This window comes from Diceros bicornis, chromosome 39 (assembly GCF_020826845.1).
Source record: "Diceros bicornis minor isolate mBicDic1 chromosome 39, mDicBic1.mat.cur, whole genome shotgun sequence".
NCBI lineage: Eukaryota > Metazoa > Chordata > Mammalia > Perissodactyla > Rhinocerotidae > Diceros > Diceros bicornis.
The window spans coordinates 7,373,039-7,390,853 of NC_080778.1; the positions used below are offsets into that span (position 1 = coordinate 7,373,039).

Here is a 17,815-nt window from a genome sequence, read left to right on the forward strand (position 1 = left end):
TGTTACGATGAGAGAGGAGCAGTTTTCTCCAAGAAGGGAGGTGATGTCCCCAGAAATGAGGAAAGGTCTGAGGCCATCCAAGCAATAACTGCCCACCCAAAAGCAGAGGGCTGGCCCACGCCGTGGCCTTCTTTCTGCGCCTCTCTAGCAAAGGTTACCTTAGGCTAACGGTAACATTCTCTGTCAAGTGGGACAAACGAAACCTACTCCTGCTGTAAATGATTGATGTGAGGAACAAATTACAGAATAGATTTAAAGGTGTCTTTAAGAGTTTAAAGTGCTATACCAAAAAAAGGTGAATTAAGTTATTCTAGTTCTCTCTCTGCATTCGGTCAGCACCTGTACCCTAAACTGTTTCAGTTTATAATCTTATGCAAGTACAGAACCAAGGATTAAAACCACACTCTCATTCTATTTTGTTAGGAAGTGGCACTATTTCAGAGTTTTTTCTTAGTTAAAATTTTATTCATCTTCTGTAAAATCATGCATGCAATTTACTTGGGGCTATCACTGAAATGTTTTCAATTAGAAAAATGTAAATTACAAAATGCATTATTTATAATGTACACATAGTTGACTATGTTTTAGAGTGTCACCTAAAGAAACAACAGAACAACACGAATATGGATTCGTTGATGCTACACTAGTTTAAATGTCCTACCTATTCCATTTAGGTCTATGTGCAGAGCTTTTCCATTCCTGAACAGTTTTCTCTGGGGACTCTTGTCTGCTATGGAACCTGCTCTGTTTGGCAATGGCTGTACCCATCATATGGAATTATTTGTGACCCTATGACGGGGACTTACATCGCGTACTTCAGTTACTTCAGTGTGTCCTCTAGACCCGTCTTCTCTGCGTTGGCTTATGTGGGTACTGTCTACTGGGAATGTATCTCCATTTAGTTCTCACTTCTCATCATGGGATATGTCCATCCATCATGGTCTTCAAGACTGGGTTGAACCTTACTGCTCTGGGGTAAATACCTAACCCACTGGCCCTCTTTCTTTAAGAGTGCTTCTTTATTTTGGGTGAATATGTGATCCAAGCATACCCACTGGCACATCTCAGGCAGTTTTGTGCATCGTCTCAAGTTGCTACATGTGTATGTTTACCAAAAGTAAAACCTGAGCGAGACCAAATCTCTTTGCAGGAAGAGTACAGCGACCTTCAGTGCTGCCAGAAGAAAAGTATTTGGCACATCGTTGTAAAAGTAGGACGCACAGCAGAAAAACTTAGCCAACTTCATCTCTGCCCCATTCCCAGGTGAGCCTCTTACCTGGTTGGGAGCTGGGGGCGGGAACTGGAATAGGTTTGCCCTGGCCTTTGTCCCTCTGGGCCTGGGACATGGGACCACGATAGGATGGAGCACCTCCTGCCAGTGGTTGCAATGGGAGAGCTAGAGGATAAATGCTTAAAATAATATTCTGGAGTGAGGGCCAAGGTCATGGCCAGCAAGTGTGTCCAAACCGTGTCATAAATTAAAGTAACTATTGGAAAACTGGGAGCTGAATTACGGAGCCAAAACGAGTGGTGCTGAGCCACAGAGCATTCCAGGAGCTACAAGAGTGAGGAAGCGCGACAGGTCACACTGTCGAAGGTCAGCTAGGCGCTCTGCTCACAGGCTCGCTGAGTCCAGGAGGGTTGCAGGCCCACAGGCACAGACACGGTAAGCAAAAGCATGCTTGCTCATTTACTAGATCATTCCATACACTCCCAGGGATTCCCCACGTTAATTCTGATCTCTAAAGCTCTTCACAGATGGGCAGGAAATTCTATTCTTTGGTTATTCTAATCCCAAACAAACCATGACACATGCAGAGCCAATTTCAGGTTTAATCACGTTACCTTTATCCAAATAGAAATCAATCCCCATTTTTGTGCAGCCCTACAGAACATCCAGTGTGCAGGCGCCTTGAGCGCAGAGAAAAACCCTGCAGTCAGAGGTGCTCAGGCAGCAATAGAGTCAACACTGTATGTACAAATGTTTGTGATTGCTCGCTTGCTCTGTGCATGTGTGGAGGGGGCGGGATGGGATGCTATTTTATGACAGTTTCCATACTTTATCTAACTATCCATACACTTCCTCCACTTCCCTCCTCTTCCTGTGGGGACTTTTTCGTACATGCCCAATGCCATAAGATTCCAAAGGAAATATGAGCACTTTATGATGATCTAAATCAGCATCCAATTGCAAGGCCAGGCTTTTTGTTACAAATTCAATCATATCATAAAAACTAACCATACTCCTTAAAAAAGAAAATTTTTCAACCCGCAACTAAAATCTAATCGCTTCTACAATGCCGTGATCTGTAACTACATACTTGTCTCAGACAACGGCAAAACTATCTTGGTGCCTGTTACTCAGACACTAAATTGTTTAAATCCTTAAAAACATTTCTGACAGAAAAATCAAACATGTATAGCTAGCCGAAGTTTGCACATATTAGTTATTCCAACCGTTTGGTGATTGAATAAATCTTCCTCTGTTTTTCGGCTTTGAAATGCTGATGCACCCTTTTCTCCACAAGTTCCGGGGGAAAGGTCTCTCTCTCTCTCCTCTGCTCTTTTTTCCTCCTTTCCTCCCTCCCACTGCCGGAGGCAAAGGAAGGAAGGAGAGGGAAGGAGCCCACCTCCCTCACCGCCTGAACCTTACCGCCTGAACTATGTAATTGGATGGAGACCCACCTTGGCGCCAGGAGATGGAAGGGATCCAGGTGGCCCATGAATAATCCAGAGTTGACTATAATTTTCATTCTCTGAGCTTTCTAATGGGAATATAAAAAAGTTTTGGACTCTGGAGGACAAGAAAACAAGAAAAAGCGCTTTTTATAAAAAAGCCTTCCTTATTCACAACCTCACTTCCCATCCAGTGAAACTGATCGCTTTTGTAAAGCCTTGCATTTTCTGGTAGGAAAGTTCTGGCTGAGGATTGTACTCCCTTCTTTGTATCCAAGGATTTATATGTGTTATTTCTCTTAACATTAATTCTCTTTCTATCAAAATTTGAGTGTGTCACTAAAAATGGTTGGAAGCACAAGATTCTTTTCTATCCAGTGACCAGAGGAGAGGAGTCACTCCTTTCAGATGGTACTTAGCACGCTCGGGATAAAATAACATCAAGGGAGAGCATCGACTCCCCTTCCAGGCTTGTCATTTTGGAGAGAGAATCGTGAGGTGATGAGGAGGTAACAAAAGACACACAGCAGCACCTAAAACAAGGGGAGCTAAAACAGTCCCTCGGCCACTGGCCACCGAGGCTGCCATGGGGGGTGGATTACCCCGATTACCATGGACACCCGAGTTCTCTCCAGGCTTCAAAGGCCGTGTTATTTTGAATGAACACCCACTTCGGTGTCCAGAGAAGAGGAAGACATACTCGTCTGATGGATGATCAGAGTTTATTGTAATTTTCTTTTGGGAGATGGAGCAGCAGCCGAAGAGATAGGGAGGGAGGGAAATTTCTTGGAATGCTAAGCACACTGTATGTGCTGATTAGAGACCAGCATTCTAGTCCTTGTTTTGCCACTAAATAGCTGTGACTTTGGACACATCCCTCCTGCTCTCTGGGTTTCATGTGTCTTACTTTTACAACAGGTGAACGCAGTTATAGTTTCTCTAACACCTTTTTAGGCTCCAACATTCTGTAATTACAGCAACCAATGCCAACAAGAATGTTGTTAAGATTATTATGTGAGCAATGAATTCTCAAATGTGAATTAAAAACGGAACTCTATGGCACTTTAAGCATGACTTCAGTATTACTTCATCAAGTAACCTCTAGAAATATCCCGAGATAGAGCCTTAATAACAAACCAATAAATCCCAGACAGCAGGGGAAACATCCTATTATATGAAAAACCTGGCAATTTGGGGAGCTGACTGATTTTTATCTTAATTAGGAGAGCAATAATTTATTGAGCACTTGCTGTGCCAGACATTGTGTTAAACCCATTTCCTCATTTCATCTTTGAAATAATCGTGTGAAGTTATTAGTATACCCATTTTACAGATGAGGAAACTAAGTTTCAGAGAAAATAAGTAAATTTACCCATATACACAGCTCAGACTCAAGGCTATGTCGCTCTGACTCCATACTAATATTCCTCAATACACTACTCTATTGCTCCCTAATTAGGAAATCACAAAAACCTGTGGTAATAATAATACTAGCAACACTTCCTTAAGTGTAGGAACTTTGTTTTGATCACAGATTATCTCTTGTGCTTACAACAGGGTCTGCACGAAGTTGGTTCTCTGAAGAGAACTGAAAATTTGTTAAATGGAAAGTAACCACTCATTTGCTGACAAGGTTCTGTCTTCTTGGTGTTACTGTCTCTAGAACAGTGCTGTCTGATAGAAATTTCTTTGGTGATAGAAATGTTCCTTATCTGCCTTGTCCACTTGGTAACCACGTTTGGCTATTGAGCACTTGAAATGTGGCTATTCTGGTGAAGAATTAAATATCAAATTTTATTTACTTTTAATGAATTTAATTTTAAATAGTCACATGTGGCTAGTGGCTACCACATTGGACAGTGCAAGTCTAGGGTAAAATATGGGTAAAATGCTTGACACACAGTAAGAACCTGGGTTTACCATGGAGAAAACAGAGACTTGAGAGTAAATATCTTGTCCCAAGGCTCATGAACTGGAAAGGATAGAACCATGATTCAATCCTGAGTTTTTCTGATATAACCCAAACTTATACTTTCTCCCCTACCTTCCTGTACAACATTACAGAAAAAAAAATCACAAATCTTGGGCTCAAGAAGCCCCAAAACATAAATAAACAGGAGCATCAAAGGATCATTTCCACAGTTTGGTATGGCTTCACATGGAGAACATGATTGTCCTTGAGAAATGGGAATTCATTGTCTTTTGACAAAAGTTCATCAGATAAGAAACTTATCAGGACCAAATGAATGTTTGCAACCCAACATTGGTGCTTAGCACTACTGTTACAGTGAGCTAACAGTGCACTCACATTCAGTTGATCTGAGTTGTAAGAATTAAACAGCGGTAGTAACAGACGTGCAGGATGGTGATACTCATTGTGCACAGGATAAGTGAGTGATCTGTGTGGGGCCGCATATTACCGCAGTTGCTCTAAAATAGTATTTCTCAACCTTTTTCATTGTCATCTCCCTAATGTGCCTTTTCAGACATCTTTTCCTAATTGCCCTCTGCCATGAAGCTTTAATACCACAGATATACTGTTTATTTATTTATGTACTGTCTGTATATTTGTGCTTTATCTATAAAAAAAATCTGCTTTTTTGCTCCCCAAGAATCAATTTTCATCACCTTGTAGGGGGGAAGGGATGATAATACCTTGGCTGGGAATTTTCTAGAATGGATGAACTCTTCGTGGCCTGAAGGGAAGCAAAGTGGAAAAGGCATGGGCTCCAGTCAGGCCAACTTTAGTTTTAGTCTTAGTCCTGACTCTGCCTCTTAGGCAAACTGTTTAATCTCTTTAAGCCTCTGTTTTGCTCATGTGTACAATGGGGATAAAAATATTCCTTCCTCCCTTGGGCTGTTGTGAGGGTTACATGAAGTAATGAATGTTCATTAATAGCTTATGGCATGCATTAGGTGCTCTCTAGATGTTGTCTAGTTTTATTATTTTTATTAACAAAAACACATTCTGGCAATGCAGCCAGTTTTCAAATCTCTTGTTTTCTGGAAGTTGCCATTTGGATTCTTTCACTTTAAGAGAGGACTTTACAATGTCTAGGAACAGCTATTTCCTTCACTGTGAAGGTCCTTAAGAAATCACTGTTCAGAAAGATACAGGATGCTTCCTCATCCAGCTCAAGTCAAATCTTCCAAACACTTATTAGGGCCCTTCAGAGTTGATGAGAGACTGAAATCAAGGCAGCATTTGCCTAATATAAAATATGCACAGTAACACTATCTTAATTAGATGTACATGTCTCTGAAGATATAAATAAATGCTTCCTTTTTGATATGTTTGATTTAATAGCCTAATAACAGGGGAATGTTGCTGAAATATAATTCAGGGGGTGAGAGAGAAATTAATAAACTCAAATATTTAAAGCTCAACAGCAATTAACAACCCATTTAAAACAAATTTCTGAATTTTAATTTTATTTATCTTTATCCAACCAGGACTGAGCCTGGGGTTCATCATTATTCATTTTCAGACCTAACAGGGTGCTCTGCCCTTTCCTTGGGAGGCACTTTCAGATTCCATTACACAGGGGCAGCAGACCGTGATGCCAGCGGTGGCTGAGAGTGGAAATTCAGAAGTCCCACCTGAGTTGCCACAGGCCCAGTGTTTCTCATTTTCCCCTTTTACGATTTTGGCTTCTCTCATTTCCTTGGAAACTTGGATTTTAATTTTTGTGCTGCATGTTTAGCTACACACATACGCCCATACACAAAACGAGAATGCCTTTGTCTTTAGGGTCCCCAGGCATCAAGGAATGTCCGCGTCAATGACTTCTGGTCAGCTAGGGCAAAAACCTGAGTTCTGACCTCCTTCATGCACATACGGAGGGGATATGAAAGTGAGTCTCTAGCTTGTGTGCCTAGAAATCATCCTAAATGCACTCCACCTGGGATGAGGGAGGGGTGTGGAGGGCTCAGCACGTGGCATTGTCCCCATTTGTACCTGTGTCTGGTGGGACAAAGATGGGGAAGAACTAGGGGTGGGGTGGGAGAGAGGGCATGTTAGCAAACATGTGGTGGAGACCTAAAAGATGCTCAACCCAGTCTGGGGGTGCTGGAAGCACACAGGGTTGGAGAGAGCTAAGCAAGCCAAGCATCCTTTCTTTAACAATAGTTTCTTATGTAGCAACCCGGTAGGGGGCAACTGAAAAGAAAGGGAGTGGAGAAAGAAGAGCCACATGGTGCGAGGTCAAATGAAGAGCGTAACACAAGTTTGCCCTTCTGTGTATGCAGAGGTTCAGGATGAGGATGCCCTCCATACAGCCCCTCATTGCAAGGGCTGCACCTTCTGCCAGAGAAGCGGCTGTCGTTGGCCAGTCCCTCTTGCACTGCTTTATTAGGAGATTTCTCCACCCAGAATCTGTGGGGAAGGCAGGGGACAGGACCATCCCTGTGTTGGCCGAGAGTGAGTACAACAGTGGAACAGCCAGAGCTGCCAGGAGCACTGAATCGTGCTTTGGGGGCACCTCCTAGAATCAGAGGGTGGGCCAGCAGGCGGGAGTCCCTGAAATCATAGGCTCTCCATCTAAGGTGGTGGATTCGTTTCCTGGGGCTGCTGTAACAAATTACCACAACTTGGTGGTTTAAAACAACAGAAATCTAGTCTCGAACAGTTCTGGAGGGCAGAAATCCAAAGTCAAGGTGTCATCAGGGCTGTGCTTCCTCCAGAGGTTCTAAGAGAGGTTTCATTCCTTGCCTCTTCCAGCTTCTGGGGGCTGCAGGCTTTCCTTGGCTGTGACCGCATCACTCCAATCTCTGCCGCCGTCTTCACATGACCTTCTGCTCTTCTGTCTCTCCTCTGTGTGTCTTATAAGGATACCTGTCATTGGATTTAGGGCCCACCCGGGTACTCCAAAGTGATCTCAACTCAGGATCCTTAATTTAATTACATCTGCAAAGACTCTTTTTCCAAATAAGATCACATTCACAGGTTCTTGGGGTTAGGACATGGACATGTCTTTTGGGGGGCCACTATTCAACACACTACTGATGGTAAATAGGAGAGGGGGAATACTCATTGTCTGACGTGGAATTCATGCATCTTTCCTGTTATGTTAATGTTTGTTAATTTTCTTTTAATTAATTTTTTTTTTTTTGCTACATAATGGCCAGTATATTTCTGGGGGAGGATTGTGCCAGTCAGTTGGGCTGCTCCAGAGAGAGATGCCCAGGTTTCTCAGTGGGGGTTTGAACACAAGGAATAAGATACTCCAAAGGGTGCCTAGACCAGTCATATCATAGGTTCCATTTGTCTCATCTTAACACTGAAGCTTGAGGCATGATGTTTCCTTTGAGGAGCTGTGGGATAGGCAAGAAGATGAGGAGATGAGACCACCCACTAGAGCCAGCAGGTCTGGAATGGTGCCGAAGCTCGCCAGCTGATCCTCAGTGAGCAAGGCCCCCAGCAGTTTCAGGCAGGAGACGAGTGATGGGGCCCAAAGGTAAATTAGTGGATTATAATAAGTAGATGGAGTGGGGAATCCAGGAAGGGTATATTAAGTTTATATTAGTTAAGCTTCTGCTTTTTCAAGCAACCTTAAGTGATAAAGAATATTTGACAGCTACTGGGTTAGCTCAGAGAGTTTACAGAAGAGCTGAACAATCCACTTCAAGAACCAACACAGAATCCAGAGCAGATGCTGTCATTGGACACTGCCATTTTCTAGAACTCTGTCATTAATGTACTGTTGCTCCCCTGACATCTGGTCTTTCTCCACTTTCAAGTTTCACATTCCCAAGGAAGAATTTAGCCCCAATCACGTGTGAGAATAATCAGCCATGGTGTAGGCTTGGCAGCTGTGAGCTGGAGAAGTCACCCCAACTGGGGTCTGTGACAGGTGGGCAGGGGGTGGCCAAAGGGTGCAAGGCCTCAGTGGCTGGACTAGGGTTGGGTGGGGCCTGAGAGCAGGAGCAAAGAAGCAGACTTGGGGGTGGCCTAGCTCAGAGCAGTGGATTTCAAACCATTTTGTCTAAGGATCTCTTTACATGCTTAAAATTTATTGAGAATCCCAAAGAGACACAAGTGGCCTATATCAATCAATATTGGCCTTACTAGCAATTAAACCTGAGACTTTTTAAGACACAGGAACACAAGCACGCATGCCAGTAGTTGTCAGAGTGATGATGTCACCACACCTCAGTCAGTCTCTGGAGACTCCACTGTATATACCTGAGAGTAAGCGGGAAGAAGGTCATAACATCTTAGTGTTATTATGAAAGAAGTTCTGACTTTGGAGACCTCTGAAAGGGCCTTGGATCCCGCTTGCCCTGATGCACCCTGATGCACTTGGGGAACTGCTGCATGGTGGTTCAGAACATGGGCTACACAGCAAGACTCCCAAGTTTGGAACCTGGCTCTGCCACAACTGATTCAGCAAGTTTCTTACCCTCTCAGTGCCTCTGTGTCCTCGTCTGAAAGTAGGGGAGCGATGGGGCCTCCTCACGGGGCTGTAGGGAGGATTAGAAGGGCGTCCGGCACTGGCATGTAGTCACAGTGTTCTGGCTCTGATGAGGCACAGGGCCAGCATGGCTGCCGGGACAGCTGGCCATACAGGCAACCCTGGCGCACCAGATCCGGGTCTGATGGGCAGGACAGGAGCCTGAGGACTGGCCTTGGGACCCAGACTCAACATTGGGGCTTCTAGCTCCCTAGGGGATCTGGTGCTAAATTACCCCACTGGGAGGAGGCTCAGCCCTGGCCCTGAGACTGAGTGAGCTGGGGTGTGCCGTGGGGCCTCAGTGGGCTTTGTTCTCAGGAGCGAATGAAGTAACAGCCCGTGGAGATGAGACGCGGTCTGATATCTCAAAGACAATTCTCAAAAAAATATCTTTTTATGGTATCCATGACTTGTATTGCTGAGACACATATTTCTCTGCATCAATCAATAAAAATGTGAAATTGGGCTAATTTATGAATATTTCATATATAACAAATCTAAGTTTTTAATGCTCAAAAAAATGATAAAAAGTCTGTCAATATGTCTCTGACCTCCTGGATCCCTCTCAGGGCGTCACTTGTAGGCACTTTCTGCCACCAGCCTGTGCTTGCATCACCCCAGCCTCTTAACCCCAGGTCCAGTCGCCCAAGGACACAGGACTCGAGCTTCATTCCCGTGAGAACCAGGCGCCTGGATAGTCCATGGGGGGTTACTCTGAGGTTGTGGCTGCAGGACAAACCAACCAACAGATCCAGTGGAAGGGGCTGGGGGAGTGGATGCTGGAGGAGCTCACGCACACACAAATGACATGAAAGCAGCACACTCAGGTGGCCACGTGGACTTCCCTAAACAACTGCCCTTGATATGACTATGTGATTCGTACTTGAAGAATAACTACAGCAAAATGAGGATGGAAAGAGAAGAATGTATTTCACAAGTGCTGAGTCAAGGGGCAATCCCTACGTGATCAGTCCATCCTCCCAAACCACACCAGGATTCGCTGCCTGAGGTCCCAGCAGCACCTGCCAGTCTTACAGTCCCCTGCTTTGGCTCCTCCTCCTCCTGGGCCCTCACTCTGCACCCTCCCCACAGGCTCTCTGGTTTCCTCCTTCAAAGGGACAATTTTCAGTTTGGGGCCATTCTTAGTCCTTATTGCCCCAATACTGTGGGGCAATTATTTATTGAGTAGTAGCAGCACTTCCAACCCAGCGATGCCCACAGGGCAGCCCTCAGTTGCACTTCACTGCTTCACCGGCCTTTTATTTACTACCTAGAGTTTCCATCCCCACCTTTCACCAAGAGCCAGCCCAGAGCCACTGGCTCACCCTCATAGTCACAAAAGCTGAAGGAGGTGTGGAGGCCATCTCTTTCAGCCTCTTAGTTTACAGCTGAGGACGCAGGCTGGAGGAGTTCAGGAGTTAGTCAAGACTGCGTGGAGAACAAGGAAGGCATTTCAGAGCCTTGTGACCCTGTGCCTGGAAGTGAGGCTTCATGACTCTCCTCTCTCTTCATGTGCCTTTTGTTCAACTGCGGCCCTTTGGACAGATAGAAAAGATCCATTTCCAGTTTTTTTTTTTTTTTTTTTTTTTTTGTGAGGAAGATCAGCCCTGAGCTAACATCCATGCCAATCCTCCTCTTTTTGCTGAGGAAGATTGGCCCTGGGCTAACATCCGTGCCCATCTTCCTCCACTTTATATGGGACTCTGCCACAGCATGGCTTGACAAGCAGTTCATTGGTGCGCGCCCGGGACCCGAACCTGCAAACCCCAGGCTGCCGAAGCAGAGCGTCCGCACTTAACTGCTTGCGCCGCCGGGCCAGCCCCAATTTCCAGTTGGGTAAAATGCTTTTCAACTCCAGAGAGAAAGAGCCTTACCTAAATAAACAGGGAAGTCAATATGTTTGAAACGACATTAATGGTATTTGTACTCTTGTAACACGAGCTGGCTTCTCTCTCCTGTTCTCCTAAGTCTCAGTCCTGGGAATACGTGCTCCATGGTTCTCTGAAGCCTAAGATGTCAGCTGATAAGGGATTCGGGAGATTTGTGTAATAATAAGGGACTCTTGAAGGCCAAAGAGTTCTCAACACTCAAAGGAACGAAGTTATGAAAGTGGAAAATTAAACTCACTGCTACTAAATTCCACTGAGCCCCCCCAGGCCCATAATTGTGCTGTGTTTGGTATGTGGGCCCAGCCAGGACTCGGCTGACTTCCCAGATCACACCACTGCGTGAGCACCTGGCAGAGAGGCTTACTGTACTGCCAAGAGGCACAGAATGTCAGGGCTCTCCTCACCTTGGTTACTCTTGTCACCTGGGACCAGAGAGATGAAGTGATTTTCTTTGGGTCACACAGCTTACGAGTGGCAGAGCCAGAGCCTTGAGAAGTTCCTGGTGTCTCAGTCCAGTGCTCTTTTTATTAATGGACCCTGCTCCTCGGTTCACACTGCTGCTGGCAGACAAAACTAGCTTTGACCTTGGATCTCAATGGCAAAGTTCATGAATCAGTACTTAGGGGACATCGCCCACTCTGGTGCAGCCCTTTGTGACACAGGGACTCAAAGCCACACATCTGCTCCTGTCATCTCCTTGTTCAGAATTCTTCCGGGCTTGCCCTGCCCATTCGTGTTTCTCATCCTGGACTACACATAAGGGAGGTCTTCCTGAAGTACTGGTTTTAAATTTCTAGGGGAAAAAGACCCCATCATTGTTTTTTACTTCAGTTAGGAAAAGAAACAAAGTTTATTTGACTTTTTAGGATAATACCGGAACTCTGGCTCTTTCAAGCTATTGCTTCCCAAAATGGGGAACTGAGTTTAGTGTCCTTTAACAATGGGGCTATTACAGGGGAAGTTTAAGGAGCCCCAAAACAGGATCAAACCTTAGCTCATGATGGCCTGCAAGGTCCTTCACGATTTGACTCCTACCTACACGTCCAGACTCCTCTTCCTCTACCCTAAGGACGCAAGGCCATACTGAATCACCTGGGATTTCCCAGACACACTGTGCACTCGTCCCCCATGTGCCTGCTCACATGGTGCCCTCAGCTCAGGGTGTTTCAACCTGGCCACTGTTGACATTTGGGGCTGGATGAGTCTTTGTTTGGAGGGGCTCTTCGTACATTGTAGCAGCATCCCTAGCTGGCCTCTACCCCACTAGAGGCCAGTAACACCCCCTAGTCGTCACAATCAAAAATGTCTCCAGACATTGCCAAATGTCCCCTGGGGAGCAAAATGGGACCCGTTTGATAACCACTGATGTAACAGGAATGGACTTCTTGACACTCATTTGTCTAGCAAACTTTCTCATCTTTCATGCCTCAACTCAAACATCATCTCCACCTTGAAGCCTTCTGGAACTGCCCCAGGCAGAACTAGATGTCTTCTCTCTGCTGATCCTGAACCTTAGAGATTTGCACCCCTATTTGGTGTTTATGCTATGGCAGTGTAATTGTTTGTCTCCTCTCTGCACCAATTAGACCGTGAACTCTTAGAGGTTAAGGATTATGCCTCCAAATCTATTTTCTTAAATCCTGAGCACTTAGCACAATATCTGACCCATAGAAGGAGTTGAAGAAATGTTGACTGAATGGACGATCTGCCGTTCTAGGCTGGTACTTTCTGGTGACGACTCCTCCAGGAAGCATCCCAATTGTCCTCTCTTCTAAGATCTCCTATGAAACTCAGCCATGGGCATAATCACAGCCTCACTACGTCACTCGATTCTTGCTTGAAAAATAACTTTGCCAAAGGAATAATCCAGATTTTGTTAATAGTCATAATAATGGTAGTATTAGCCCCATGATAGCAGCTGCTGCCTTTCGGGGGTCTTCTCCGTGTTCTGCCAGCTGTTTTCACTTTAATTACTAAAATTATAACATTTCTGTGAGTTACATCTTATTATTCCCTTTTACATGTGAGAAAACTGAGGCTCTGAGAGTTTAATTTGCAAATTCAGCATCCTGGTGGCCCTAGGATTAGATCCAAGGTAGGTTGACTCCAAACCTCAATCACTGACCTGTCTTTGGTTTTCAAATGTTTATTCTTAAGAGTGATTCTCAAAAAGCAGTCATAAGAAATCTCAACAGCCTCAGTGCACCAGATGAATGGGTTATTGGTGCTCTGCTGTAATCTATGTCACTTCTTATCACTGCAGTGAACATCTGATTCTATCAAAATACAGAAAAAAATCATTTTGATGCTGCATTTGCATATCCAAAGATTGGAGGATGGTTTGTATAATCAAATTATGTAGAGTTGTAAAAAGGGGGCATCATTTAAATAGCTTACAAAATTACTTTGAAGATGCACACTAAAATCTAAAGAACCCATTGCCTCCAAGATCTTTACAAAAAGTTAAATGCTAATTGATTATGACAGCTTTGTCTTTATCACTGGCATCATTCTCCATTTCTACTTCGTCAATATCACAGCTCCAATATCACTCTATCCTATATTCCTCCTCCAGCCACATTCATACCATGCTATAATAACAGATGGAATTCATGCACGACTGGCTTTTTCCCCCTCTCCCCGTAGTTGATCAAAAGGAGCAGCCTGGGAAAAAAACTGAAATTTGCTGAAATTCTGATTTCTTTCAGCAGTTTTATAGATTTTATAACTTATCTTTTATTGACTATGCAAGGTCTCTGGTCCCCAGCATCTGTTTGTTGCATCTGGGGAGAAAGATAAATTCCCTTTTTTATGCCACTGAACCAAATTTAAGAGACAGACAAACACACAGGTCTTATTACAAGAAGACAGCAGCACATGCCTCTTCCTTGTGCTGGCTATCTTTCCTGGTCCTGTGTGGACAGGATGGGAGGAGGAGGAGTTGCCTTCTAGCCTGCGTGGTTTGCCAGCTTAGGGGTGAAGGCACCAAAGACCCACTGATCAGGCTAAGAGTAGGTGCTCCCCCCAGACAGGGCACCTGGGGACAGTTGGTTATGAGCTCCAGCTTTTGGGAGGCTGCTATGTATACATAAAAAAAAATAACCTACGCATCATTTACAATTTCTCAGACTGAAAGAATTGTGCCTGGTCACCCAGAGACATGATTATACATCACGGAACTTCATTATAATAATGGCTCCAGTACTCCAACTTCTTTAAAACCTCAGCTGTTCGATTCAGCCTCTTCAGCTCCATAACTGTTTATAAGATTAATAGACTCTGATGCATAATTGACTCTCCCATCGGGAGAAGAAAACAGAGAGCATCTAATCCTAGCCCTCGCAAAAGTAACACTGCCGTAATAAGATGGTGTCTGTACATGTGGACAGGTTAATGTGGGAGAGAGAATGCAGGTGGGTGGAGGAGTCAGCCCTGGAGAAGGTCTGGGAGGGTCACCGGTGTTCTCCTTTCATAGAGCCTTGACTGGACAGTGTGAAAAATAAACTCGTTGCAGGGCTCATGGGGTGGGATCCAGCTCAGCAGCAGGGACCAAAGCCTGAGTCGGGAAGAGGCAACAAGGAGGACGGGGTCCCAACACAGAAGGGAGTGGAAGGAAAGAGAAGTGGGTCCACAGAGGCCCAGCCCAGGGGCTTCCAGTTTGGTGGCAGGGGAGCCCAGAGGGAGAATGATGCCTTGGGCTCCTCGTTCCCCTTCTGGGGTCACAGGATGTTGCAGCAGGACCTGCAGGAGGACCCCCTCCTGTAGTTGCACAGGAATCCTGCTTTCAAAGCAAGAGCTGGTAAGGATGGCAGGGCAAGTCTCCCTAAGTGCTGAGGAACTCGCAGCGGGGCCTTCACCAGTGTGGGCCCTGGAGAGTCAGGAAACACTTCTTGAAGGAGTTGAAGGTCAAAGGAAATGAGGTCCTTGGGTGAGTGGATGGGGGAGGAAGCCACCATGACACAAGGGGAAGGGCAGGAGCCACGCTCAGAGGCGGGAGAGCTGACTCGCCAGGGGTGGGAAGGAGATGCTCCTGGACCAAGGAGGGCTGGGATCCGCCAGAATAGGGACAGCCGTGATGCCTGATCACTGTCTAAGTTCTCGACTTCCATCCGGTGCAGCCCGTCAAGCACAGGTGGTCGTATTGAACAGTCACTCAGCCACTTGTTGATGGCTCGAATAAAGGAAGGAGGTCTCACTAAAAGATGGAAATAGGAAGCAGAATTTTCATTGCTAGCCTATCTTGGCTCTGCTTGTCTAACTGTGCCTCTTCTCTTGGCTTATTTTAATGTTCCAGAAAGAGCCTGTGTGGCTTGCAGTCTTACTGAAGAAAAATAAAAATTTAGAAAAGCAGAGTACGTAATGAGAAGAGATCGAAACGGAGAGAGGGCCTTATTTTCTACTCCTGAGTGGTGAGGGTTTCACACAAAAAGGACCTTGCTCTGTTGTTTGAGAGAAAAGTCTGGATTGATCTTTCACTCATCGATTTGTGCTCCTCTCTCTTTGCCTTAAATAACTGCTTTTTAGCTGGACATCTGCAGCATCTGCTTCTCCCCCAGCACCTGGAAAGCCCAAAGTGGGTTGCAAAGATAAGTCTTATCTCTGCCTTGGGTTTCCTCTTAACTGACCACCGAATGACCCCAGGGGTGAAGAAGGAAGGTCAGGCCCAGATTCACGTGGCCATAATTCACACGTTTGCCTGGTGAAAACCTGGTGCAAAGGAATAAAGCCACAACACGGACTCGTAAGCTTCATTGTTATTTAGACATGACCTTGCTCTTTTGTTCATCTCTCGGAGACATGGCATACTTTTAAAAGTGCATTTTACGTCACAGATTTAAAAGTCTACATACTCACAGTTAGATCCTTGACATAAAGACCCCCCTCCCTGCCATGTGAGCTCTATGTATAATCCTTCCTATCCTTTTCAGGGAAAAAGAAGGAGGGGCTGACAACAGAGAGGCCCAGTATCAGTTTATTGACTTCTAAGAACTGTTAACCTTTTGCAGAGAAGGAGAAAAACCCCTCATTGTATCTAGGGCCTGCGGGGTGCTAATTTGACATGGCAATGAGATAAAAGTTCACCTCCCACTGCTGTCAGCCTCACCGGATCGGAATGCCATCTACTTAGCATAGGAGTCAAACAATTCCCTGGCAATAGATTGCTTTCCACTTGTAGGTCTACTAAATAAATAGAAAAGTAATTAACAGTGCTCTATGGCAGATGTATCAGATGGAATTTCATTAGAGCAGAAGAACTGAGAGAATCGAGAAGTCATTTTGTGTCCCATGGTCTGGTGAAGCTCTCATGCTGTCTTTCTTTGGGATGGACATGTTATTTCTGCTTCTCTTCAAGAAGAGAAATTTCTGAATTTCCTATTATATCTTCACTTTGATGAATGGAGAAAGAAAAAAGAAAAGAAAAATCTTAAGTGCCTGAAATTAGTTAAAAAAAAAAGTCTTCTCATTTTTTCAATTTGATTATTTTTGTCCTGAAATCCGAGGGTAATTATCTCTCTTTTGTTGTATTTTTTCTTTTCTTTCTTTCTTTTTTTCCCTCAATTCTTAAATATCTGAATTTTGAAATACTAACTGTCTTATTATTATTTCCCCCCCGACCTTTGGAAAATAAGTGGCATTATGTCATTTATAACAGCAGGAAGAAATGAAACTGCATTGGAAGGAAATTTATGCTCAGTTGGAAAAAGAAAAGATGTTTAAGGCATTTATTTTTAACCAGCTTTTAAAAAATATATCTGAAAGTACTAAATTCAATTTCACATGTCCAGAATGGTATAACCTAATTTTAGCATATTAATTAACAATAAAAGTAGTGTTTTGCCTCATACAAAGAAATAAAATAATTAACTTACCGAGGAAATGGGAGTCGTATGATTTTACTTCGAGAGGGTAATGAATGACATTGAGTAACAGTAACACAAAGGTTTTGCGAAGCAGCTCTGGCTGTGGAGCCTGTTTGGAATTCTTTGTTAAATACCAGTTTTCTCCGTTGCCAAATATTACCTGTCTTGACCCAGACCAAACCACACACACTTCAGCGAGGCCGGCCGGTGTTCCTCAGAAGGAATGCCGAGTGGAGGGGAGGCAGGAATTTGACGACTTTCAAGGACAGGCTGAGTGTCCAAACGCTCCCGGAGTCAGTAAACACTAAGGTGCCTTCTACCTGTGGAAGAAATTCCAACGTTGTTGTATTTTACATATTTGGACCTTTGAACTTGGAATATTTTGTCACACTTCACATAGCTTCATTCCCAGGGGGGAAAAAGCTAGTCTTTCAAGTGGTTATTATAAAGCTAAGTGCATAAATATGCATGAGAGGTCATTATTACCACAAGATGATACTTAAAAGGTTCAAGTGTCTCTTACTAAGATTTTTCAACTTGTTCAGTGACAGGAAATCAAAGTCTCCAGTTTTTCGTTGCTGAACTTTGATTGTTCTTTCAAAGTTTTCAAGAAAATGGTTTCAGAGCCCTCACTGGCATTCATTTATTCATTCATTCATTGGACAGATAATTAATGAGGTATTACATGTGTCCATGTTTTACCCAGAAGGCCGTATTTAAAGCATGGTAGCCAGGTCTCTGAAGGTTGAGGCATGGAATTCCCAGATTTCAGAGCCGGCACTAAGGCACAGAGGAGCCAAGTGACTTGTCCCACGTCACCTCGTGTCAAGACTGGAAATCAGACCTGACCCCAGGCCAGGCCTCTGACCCGTGAGTCAGGGTCTCTGGAAGGCTTGAGGGCCCAAAGTATAGGGTCATCCTGGGATCCACGATAATG

The 17,815-nt window shown here is 44.5% G+C and overlaps 1 long non-coding RNA gene across 2 annotated transcripts in view; it reads left to right on the forward strand.

Moving 5' to 3' along the window:
* The first annotated feature begins 1,156 nt into the window (after positions 1 to 1,156).
* Positions 1,157 to 17,815, forward strand: part of LOC131399646 (uncharacterized) — a 45,220-nt gene continuing 28,561 nt past the window's right edge. For both annotated transcript variants that reach the window (XR_009217181.1, XR_009217180.1), the window contains exons 1-2: positions 1,157 to 1,263; positions 1,884 to 1,971. This is a non-coding gene — a long non-coding RNA (uncharacterized LOC131399646). The remainder of the gene's footprint in view (positions 1,264 to 1,883; positions 1,972 to 17,815) is intronic.